Consider the following 11,512-nt stretch of genomic DNA (forward strand, 5'->3'; position numbering starts at 1 on the left):
CCTTCACCCAGCCTCCCCTAGTGTAAGTATCTTATATAATCATACAAATTATTTGTATTTTGATACAAATTACAACTGGTACAGTACTAGTAACTAAACTGCAGAAACTACCCAAATGTCACCACTTTCTACTCTCATGACATTTTTTTCTTCTGTCTGAGGATCCAATTCTGGATCCCACACTGCATTTAGTTGTCCTGTCACCCTAGTCTTCTCCAGTCTGAAATAGTTACTCAGTCTGTCCCTGACTTTCATTATATTGGTCAGTTATTTTTAGAATGTCTTTCAATTTGAGTGTAGCTGATGTTTTCTCATGATTAGATGGAGGCTATGCATTTTTGGCAAGAATATCACAGAAGTAATACTGTAACTTTCTCAGTACGTCTCATCATGGATTTGGTGATGTTATCATTGGTGGCATTAACCTTGATAAAGTATCTGCTGGCTTTCTCCACTGTAATTTTCTCCTTGTAATTAATAAATACCTTGTGGAAGATACTTTGAGACTATGAAAATAATCAGTTTATCCTCACATCTTTGCCCATATGGCTTAGTCAATTTGACATGTAAAATTAACCATCACAGCAGGTGAAGAAACCAAGGCTTCAAGAACTTAACTAACTTGTTCAACATCACACTGCTGATAGGTCGCAGAGCCAACACTCAAATCGAGGTCTGTTCCTCTGTAATGTTCCACTCCTTTCCAGGACATCCCTCATTTAGAAAGTGAGAAGACTCAAAAAAGACAAAAGCCTTGCTGAAGTCACAAAGTGGGCCGGGATGACACAAGATTCAGGGTTTACTGAACAGCTCATTTTCCACCACATAGCTTTGGAAGACTTTGGCTTAATGTCTCCTTATAGCTAGTCCTTTACCCACAGTCTCCCTAAGTGTGTTTTCCAACGGAGAGTCCACGGTCAGTACCTAATGAAGCATAAGAAGGAGAGGGATTTGAACAACCAAATGAGTTTACTATCTGCTGATAACCAAAAATGACTAGGATTTTGTAGTTCTTCACAGGACCTAAAAAAGTCCTTATGGTGAGGTATACTGGGATCGCTATTAGCTCTTCTGTATTCAAATTTAACATTTTAATCAGTGGGTTTGATTAAGACCTAAATATCATGTTTGTCAAGTCTGAGGACGCCTTACATTATGGGGGGCTGTTATGATAGAGGACTAAGCTGGTTCAAAGTACCTTTGACCCTTGAACAACACAGGGGTTGGAGCACCAACCCCTAGAACAGTTAAATATCTGCATATAAACTTTGACTCCCCCAACACTAAACTACTAATAGCCTACTGTTGACCAGAAGCCTTACTGACAATTGAAACAATAAATTAACATATTTTGTATATGTATTATATATTGTATTCTTACAAGGTAAGCTAGAGAAAATAAAGTATTAGTAAAACTATCATAAAGAAGATAAAATATATTTAAAATATATTTACTATTCCATTAAGCAGAAGTGGGTCATCATAAAGGTCTTTATCCTCATCATCTTCACACTGAGTAGGCTGAGGATGAAGAGGAAGAGGAGGGGATGGTCTTGCTGTCTCATGGGTAGCAGAGACAGAAGAGGTGAAGGAAGTAGAAGGGAGGTAGCAGAGACAGAAGAGGTGAAGGAAGTAGAAGGGAAGGCAGGAGAGGTGGGCACACTAGATGTAACATACTGAATAAACTCTACGTATAAGTGGACCCTCACAGTTAAAATCCGTGTTGTTCAAGGGTCAACTGGAATCCCCAATCCCTTCCTTTTCTATGTCTAGGCAGTAGTGCTCTACTTGCTCACTGACCTGCAAAAAGTATAGCTCGACCAGCAAGTTTTCTATAATTCTATTGATTTAATGTGGTACTCTAGGAATATTTAAACAACTGCTTTAAAAGACCTAAACAAATTCAAATAATTTAATATTTCTTTGATGTTTGAAAAATTCCCCAACAAAATATATGTTAAATCTAGGAAAATGTAGAAAATACAAATAAACATAAAAAATAGGTATTACCAGAAATCTTCCAATTTAAGAGCTGTGTGACCTTGAGCAAGTCACTACACATTTTTGAACATCTTTTATGTCCACTTACAAAATATCAACTCAGGTTCTTGGGATGTTGAAATGGAAAATGACTATTAAATTTGTAAAAGTGCCTAGCTTAAAAGTAGCTGGGCTTTCTGTCATCAAAAGTAATGGCAAAAACTGCAATTATTTTTGCACCAACCTAATAGTTGTGAATTTGAATTCCCTTCTCTGCTTATTCCATGCTTGCTCTCACCATCCCCAGTTTTAGGCATAAGCAAGTATTTCTTTCTTTTTAAACTATATATGCCCAAAGCTATTTATTTACTTTTATATAAAGTTTGCTTTTAGAACACTTTTAGTTTCACAGCAAAATTGAGCAGAGAGCACAGAGATTTTCCATATACTTTCTGTCTCCACACATACACAGCCTTCCCCATTATCAACATCCTCCACAGAGTGGTGCATTTGTTAAAACTGATGAACCTAGGCCGGGCGCGGTGGCTCAAGCCTGTAATCCCAGCACTTTGGGAGGCCGAGGCGGGTGGATCACGAGGTCAGGAGATCGAGACCATCCTGGCTAACACGGTGAAACCCCGTCTCTACTAAAAATACAAAAAAATTAGCCGGGCATGTTGGCGGGCGCCTGTAGTCCCAGCTACTCGGGAGGCTGAGGCAGGAGAATGGCGTGAACCCGGGAGGCGGAGCTTGCAGTGAGCCGAGATGCGCCACTGCACTCCAGCCTGGGCGACAGAGGGAGACTCCGTCTCAAAAAAAAAAAAAAAAAAACTGATGAACCTACATTGACACATCATTATCACCGAGGATCCATAGTTTACATTAGGATTCACTCTTGGCATTGTACATTCTATGGGTTTGGACAAATGTATAATGACATATATCCACCATTACAGTATCATACAAAGTAGTTTCACTGCCCTAAAAGTCCCCTGTTTTCTGCCTATTCATTCCTCCCTCCTTTCTTAACCCTGGACAACCATTGGTCTTTTTACTCTCTCCATAGGTTTGCCTTTTCCAGAATGTCATACAGTTGGAATCATGCAATATGTAGCCTTTTCATATTGGCTTCTTTCACATGGTAATGTGCATTTAAGTTTCCTCCATACCTTTTTATGGTTTCATAGCTTATTTCTTTTTAGCACTGAATAATGTTCCATTATCTGGATATACTACAGTTTATTTATCCATTCAATTACTGAAGGACATCTTAGTTGCGTCTAAGTTTTGGCAATTATGAATAGACATTATCTGTGTGCAGGTTTTTGTGTGGACATGAGTTTTCAACTCCTTTGGGTAAATAACAAGAAGCACGATTGCTGGATCTTATGGTAAGAGTATGTTTAGTTATGTAAGAACTTGCCAAAATGTCATCTAAAGTGTCTGTACCATTTTGTATTCCCACCAGCAATGAATGAGAGTTACTGCTGTTCCACATCCTCACCAGCATTTGATGTCGTCAGTGTTCTGGATTTTGGCTATTTGAATAGATGTGTAGTGGTATCTCATTGTTTTAATTTGTATTTCCCTGATAATATGATGTGGAGCATCTTATCATATGTTTATTCGTTATCTGTATATCTTCTTTAGTGAGATGTCTGTTAAGGTCTTTGGCTCATATTTTAGTCTGGTTTTGTGTTTTCTTTTGAATAACAGTCTTTTATCAGATTTCTTTTTATAAATGTTATCTCTCAATCAGTGGCTTGCCTTGTCATTCTCTTGACAGTGTCTTTCACAGAGCAGAATTTTTTTTATTTTAATGATTCCCAGCTCATCGATTTTTTCTTTCATGGATTGTGCCTTTGGTGTTATATCTAAAAAATCATCAACAAACTCTAGGTCATCTAGATTTCTTCCTCACTGTGTTGGTTCTTTGTTTGTTTTAACAGACGGGGTCTTGCTATGTTGCCCAGGCTGGCCTTGAACCCCTTGGCTCAAGCAATCTTTCTGCCTCAGCCTCCCAAGTAATTGGGACTACAGGCATGCACCACAATACCTAGCTTACTGTGATGTTTTAGTGGCTATTTTCTATTTCTCTCTTTCCTTCTACATTTATCAATTGGTATTATTCTATTAGAATGAATTACCCAACCCCTCTCCCCATTTTTTGAATTATTTATATCAATATGGATTAATGGATGTTAATTTTATTCTATAAATTATAATCCAATATCATCATTATGTATTTTATTTCCAAATTGTTCCATCTTTGGCCATTGGGAGTGCTGTCATTTTGGAATCTGATTTTCTTTCTTTTTTTTAAATTTTTTTTATTTCCATAGGTTACCGGGGACAGGTGGTGTTTGGTTACTTGAGTAAGTTCTTTAGTGGTGATTTGTGAGATTTTGGTGCACCCATCACCCGAGCAGTATGCACTGCACCCAATTGGTAGTCTTTTATCCCTCACCCCCTTCCCACTCTTTCCCCCTGAGTCCTCAAAGTCCATTGTGTCATTCATAAGCCTTTACATTCTCATAGCTTAGCTCTCACATATGAGTGAGAACATAAGATGTTTGATTTTCCATTCCTGAGTTACTTCACTTAGGATAATAGTCTCCAATCTCATCCAGGTCACTGCAAATGCCATTAATTCATGCCTTTTATGGCTTAGTATTCCATCATATATGTATCATATACATGCAATACATATTATATATATGCGATATATATTTTATATATATGTGTGTGTGTATATATATATATATATATACATCACAATTTATTTATCCACTCGTTGATTGATGGGCATTTGGGCTGGTTCCATATTTTTGCTATTGTGAATTTTGCCACTATAAACATGCATGTGCAAGTATCTTTTTCGTATAATGACTTATTTTCCTCTGGGTAGATACCCAGTAGTGGGATTGCTGGATCAAATGGTAGTTCTACTTTTAGTTCTTTAAGGAACCTCGACACTGTTTTCCATAGTGGCTGTACTAGTTTACATTCCCACCAGCAGTGTAGAAGTGTTCCCTGGTCACTGCGTCCATGCCAACATCTACTGTTTTTTGATTTTTTGATCATGGCCATTCTTGCAGGAGTGAGATGGTATCGCATTGTGGTTTGGATTTGCATTTCCCTGATCATTAGTGATGTTGAGCATTTTTTCATATGTTTGTTGGCCATCTGTATATCTGCTTTTGAGAATTGTCTATTCATGTCCTTGGCCCACTTTTTTTTTTTTTTTTTTTTGCTAATTTGTTGGAGTTTGTTATAGAATCTGGATATTAGTCCTTTGTCAGATGTATAGATTGTGAAGATTTTCTCCCACTCTGTGGGTTGTCTGTTTACTCTGCTGACTGTTCCTTTTGCCATGCAAAAGCTCTTTAGTTTAATTAAGGAATGTGGTTTTCTTCTGATATGCATCCATCCTGTTTGAGCATTTCCTTATTTTTTATTACCACAAGATATTCCAGGATCATCTTGTGTTTTCTTTGCCCCAGCTCCAGAATCAACCACTTCTTTAAGAGCTCCTGGTTCCCTTTATGGAAGCAAGGAGTTTAGAGACCAAGATCTGGGCACTGGATGTGTTCATTGCTACTGGGGTATTCTTGCTCCCAGGTGTCCTGGCAGACAGAAGTAGGAAGTGTGTGGGTGTGTCTGTGTGTATCTGTATGGAAGTGTGTGTTTGTGTGTATTTGTGCATTGCCTGTTCTTGTCTTATTTCCCAGTCCCTATCAAAGTCTTGGTCATTTGTTCCTTAATTTTTTCATTTCAACTTTTATTTTAGATACAAGGGGTATATGGGCAGGCTTGTTACATAGGAATATTACATGATGCTGAGGTTTGAAGTGTGAATCCCGCCACCCAGCTAGTGATCATAGTACCTGATAGGTGGTTTTTAAACCCAACCCCCTCCCTCCAAACACCCACTAGTTGTCCACAGTGTCTATTATTCCCATATTTATGACCATGTGTGCTCAATGGCTAGTTCCCATTTATAAGTGAGAACATGCAGTATTTGGTTTTCTGTTCCTATATTAGTTTGCTAATGATAATAGCCTCCAGCTCCATCCACGTTTCTGCAAAAGACATAATCTTTTTCTTTTTTATGGCTGCATAATATTCCATGGTGCATATGTGCCATGTTTTCTTTTTCCAATCAAACATTAATTGGCACCTGGGTTGATTCCATGTCTTTGCTATTGTGAATAGCGTGGCAATGAACTTATGAATTCATATGATTTTTTGGTGGAATGATTCCTTTTCTTTTGGGTATATATCCAGTCATGGGATTGCTGGATTGAATAGGAGCTCTATTTTAAGCTCTCTGAGAAATCTCCAGACTGCTTTCCACAGTGGCTGGACTAAGTTGCATTGCTACCAACAGTGTATACGCATTCCCTTTTCTCCATAGCCTTGCCAACATCTGTTGTTTTTTTACATTTTAGTAATAACCATTCTGACTGGTGTGAGATGGTATCTCATTGTGGTTTTGATTTGCATTTCTCTGATGATTAATGATATTGAGCATTTCGTATATATTTCTTGGCCATTTGTATGTCTTCTTTTGAGAAGTGTCTTTTCATGTCCATTGTCCATTTTTTCATGGGATTGTTTTTGCTTATTGATTTGTTTAAGTTCCCTTAGATTCTAGATATTAGGCCTTTGTTGGATGCATAGTTTGCAAATATCTTCTCCCATTCTGTAGGTTGTTTGTTTGCTATTTGATAGTTTCTTTTGTTGTGTAGAAGCTTTGTTCCTTAATTTCTAAGAGTTTTTATATCATAAGGACATAAGTCTTTTGTCTGTAGTATACGTTGCAAATATATTTCTCCCTGTTTATCAGATGTCTTTGACTTTCTATATAATATTTTTCAGGTATCTTTTAATTGTATGTAGTTAAATTCATCAGTCTTTCCTTTTTTGGCTCTGGATTTGAGGTCTTAAAGTTTGTTTACCTTAAGGTTAAAGAAGAATTCTCTCAGTATTCTTCTCGTACTTGTAAGGTTGTATTTTTGACCTTTGGATCCCAATCCATTTGGAGTCTATTGATGTGAAATGAGGATGTAATTAATCTTTTCTTTTTAATCAGTTGGCTTCCCAGTTTTTCCAGAACAACCTATGAGAAAGTCCTTTATTCCATCTTACCTTGGTGATTTAACACTTTTGTCATATATAAAATTATTGTTTTCTTCAGTGTTTTGTTTTATTTTTATAAATTAATGAAATTTGCTGAAGGTTTTTTTAGCATCTATGGACATAATTGTGCATTTTTTAGATTTATCAATATAGTACATTAATGAATATTCTATTGTTGAACCAACCTTACATGCCTGGAATAAATCTCACATGATTATGGTATATTATTTTCATAATATGATATTGCAATCTATTTAATAATATTTTATTTATCATTTTTGCATTATAATCATAGGTGATACTATTCTCTAGTTTAGTTTCTTAATATTATATTCATCTGATTTAGTTATTTATGTTATACTCACTTCATAAAAGTAATTAGAAAGTTTTCCTTCCTTTTCAATGCTTAGAAAGAATTTATAGCACATTGAGACAATCTAACATTTCAAAGCTTGGTAGAGTTCCCCTATAAAACCATTTGAGTGTGACTTTTTAAAAATATAAGGTAAATCCTTAAAACTTTCTCTATTCCTATGAAAATTGGTCTGCTTAGATTTTCTGTATTGAATGAGCTTATTTTTAGTAAGTGGATTTTCATTAAAAATTATCCATTTTTCTAGGTTTTCAACGTATTTACAAAGAGGTCTGAAAAGTAGTATCTTTAGATTTTATTTAAATTTCTTCCCTCTTATCAGTTCTTTTTTTGCACAATTTTACTTCCTTCTTTGTTTCTTTATTTAGTTAGTTACTGATTTTGATGTTTTGGTAACATTAAGAAAAAAATCCCCAATAATTTTTAATGATTAATTAGACCTACTTTTTTCTATTCTCTGCTTCATTAATTTCTATTTTTAACTTTACATTCTTCCTTGTTCATTTTTTTGTTTACTTTGTGGTTTATTTATTAGTGTTTCTCCTTTTAGTTTTTTAGAGCTGGGCATTTCATTTATTTTCAAATGTCCACTTTTATCAGTAAGTGTATAATGTAGTGAATTATCCCCTAATTCACTGTTTTGAGTGCATTCCATAGATTCTGATAAGAAATGTTTTTAATGTCATTATTTTATTTTTTAATTCTGTAACATCAATTTACATTTTCTCTTACATTCAAGAGTTGTTGGCCAGGCGCAGTGGCTCATGCCTGTAATCTCAGCACTTTGGGAGGCTGAGGTGGGTGGATTGCCTGAGGTCAGGAGTTTTAGACGAGCCTGGATAACATGATGAAACCTCATCACTACTAAAAATACAAAAATTAGCCAGGCATAGTGGTGCATGCCTGTAGTCCCAGCTCCTCAGGAGGCTGAGGCAGGAGAATCGCTTCAACCTGGGAGGCAGAGGTTGCAGTGAGCCAAGATTGTGCCACTGCACTCCAGCCTGGGCAAAAAGTAAGACTCTGTCTCAAAAAAAAAAAAAAAAAAAAAAAAAAAAAAAAGATTTTTTTGAATTTCAGGTTGAAGGTCCTTTTCTATTTTCTGGCTTTTTAAATAACAATGTCTTCTCTCATTATATTGTGATTAGAGTATTGCATGCAATATTTTTACTGATTTTTACTTTTTACTATTGTTATAGCTTTTTCTAAATGTAACCAAACCAGTATAGCTATTCGTCAGATTCCAGTATTGATCAGTATTGTGACTGTGCCACAACTGACTCAGAAAAATGTGTATTTGCTATTATAAGGACATTCAATATATATCCATAAAATTCACTTTATTGATTGTGTTGTTTAGATTTTCTCTGTCCTTGCTTATGTTTTGTCAATGTGATCTGCCTTGTACTGGAATTAGTTTATTAATCTCTCCCATTATTAATGCCATTTCCTGTATTTTTTGCTTCATAAAGGTGGTTGCTATCTTATTTTGTGCATAAGTATTTATAAGTCATATATTTGTATTCTAAATTATGATTTTTAGCACTAATATATATCCTTGTGTTGATAAGAAACCCACCTTAAATACAAATGAATGGTTAAGTTAAAATTAAAAGATGAACAAAGATGTATCATGCAAACATTAACTAAAAGGAAACTGTATTAATTACAGGCAAAGCAGACTTCAGAATATCATTAGAGGGAAAGAGGTAAATTACATAATGATGATCAATTCTTCAAGAAGACATAACAATTAGAAAATGTATATGCATCTAATAACAGAGCTTCAAAATACATGAGGCAAAAAGACTGATCAATTTGAAAGGAGAAATAGACAAATTCATACTTAGAGTGGGAGACTTTAATACGCCTCTTTGAGTTATTGATAAAACAAGATGGCAGAAAATCAGAAAGTATATAGATGACCTGAACAACACTGTCAACCAACTCATTGATGTTAATAGAATGTTCTGCCCAGCAGCAGCAGAATACACATTCTTTCCAAGTGCACATAGTAGGCCATATTCTGTACCATGAAATAACAGCTCAACACATTTGAAAGAATAGAAATAATCAAGTGTATTTTTGGACTGTAATGGCCTTAATATAGAAATCAATAACAAAAAGATATCTGTAAAATACCCAGATGTTTGGAAAATAAACAACACATTCTAAACAACACATAGATCAAAGAGGCAATTGGAAGAAAAATTAAAAAGTCTTTTGAACTGAATACATTTTGATACTGAATATCAAAATCTGTGTGATGCAGTTAATGTAGCACGCAGAGGTAAATGTATATCATTAAATGTATACATCAGAAAAGAAGAAAGATCTAAAGGTAGTAACCTGATTCTACCTTAAATAACTAGAAAATAAAGAGCAAGTTAGATGCAAAGTTAAGAGAAGAAAGTAAGTAATAAAGATTGAAGAAAGATCTATTCAATTGAAAAAAATAAACACAATAGAGAAAATCAATTTGTATTCTTCAATACATAGCAGTGACCTTTATATTTTTTCTTTCACTCTTCCTCCTCTCAATTTTAGTTACATTATTTCCACTTTATCACAATAGATTATTTTTGTGTGCGTATATGTCACCCTCATTCATACTTTTTGTCTTAGCTGTATTTTATAGTTTTAATATGTCACCATATGTTCTTTTGCAGAAGTTTCACAGTCATAACTTGATTGGATGAAACTTATCCCCTAGTGTATTCCACAGAACAAGGTGATGAATATCAAATTCTTTAAATTATTGAATGTTGAAAATTGGTTTTCCAGTCTTGAAACTTGAAGGAGAGCCTGATTGTATTAATATATACAATTATTGACTTTCTTCACAGAATTGGAAAAAACTACTTTAAAGTTCACATGGAACCAAAAAAGAGCCCGCATCACCAAGATAATCCTAAGCCAAAAGCACAAAGCTGGAGGCATCACGCTACCTGACTTCAAACTATACTACAAGGCTACAGTAACCAAAACAGCATGGTACTGGTACCAAAACAGAGACATAGATCAATGGAACAGAACAGAGCCCTCAGAAATGATGCTGCATATCTACAACTATCTGACCTTTGACAAACCTGACAAAAACAAGAAATGGGGAAAGGATTCCCTATTTAATAAATGGTGCTGGGAAAACTGGCTAGCCATATGTAGAAAGCTGAAAATGGATCCCTTCCTTACACCTTATACAAAAATTCATTCAAGATGGATTAAAGACTTAAATGTTAGACCTAAAACCATTAAAATCCTACAAGAAAACCTAGGCAATACCATTCAGGACATAGGCGTGGGCAAGGACTTCATGTGTAAAACACCAAGAGCAATGGCAACAAAAGCCAAAATTGACAAATGGGATCTCATTAAACTAAAGAGCTTCTGCACAGCAAAAGAAACTACCATCAGAGTGAACAGGCAACCTACAGAATGGGAGAAAATTTTTGCAACCTACTCATCTGACAAAGGGCTAATATCCAGAATCTACAATGAACTCAAACAAATTTACAAGAAAAAAACAAACAACCCCATCAAAAAGTGGGCAGAGGACATGAACAGACACTTCTCAAAAGAAGACATTTATGCAGCCAAAAAACACATGAAGAAATGCTCATCATCACTGGCCATCAGAGAAATGCAAATCAAAACCACAGTGAGATACCATCTCACACCAGTTAGAATGGCCATCATTAAAAAATTAGGAAACAACAGGTGCTGGAGAGGATGTGGAGAAATAGGAACACTTTTACACTGTTGGTGGGACTGTAAACTAGTTCAACCATTGTGGAAGTCAGTGTGGCGATTCCTCAGGGATCTAGAACTAGAAATACCATTTGACCCAGCCCATTACTGGGTATATACCCAAAGGACTATAAATCATGCTGCTATAAAGACACATGCACACGTATGTTTATTGCGGCACTATTCACAGTAGCAAAGAGTTGGAACCAACCCAAATGTCCAACAACGATAGACTGGATTAAGAAAATGTGGCACATATACACCATGGAATAC

The sequence above is a fragment of the Hylobates moloch genome, unplaced genomic scaffold, assembly GCF_009828535.3.
Source record: "Hylobates moloch isolate HMO894 unplaced genomic scaffold, HMol_V3 SCAFFOLD_7, whole genome shotgun sequence".
Lineage (NCBI taxonomy): Eukaryota > Metazoa > Chordata > Mammalia > Primates > Hylobatidae > Hylobates > Hylobates moloch.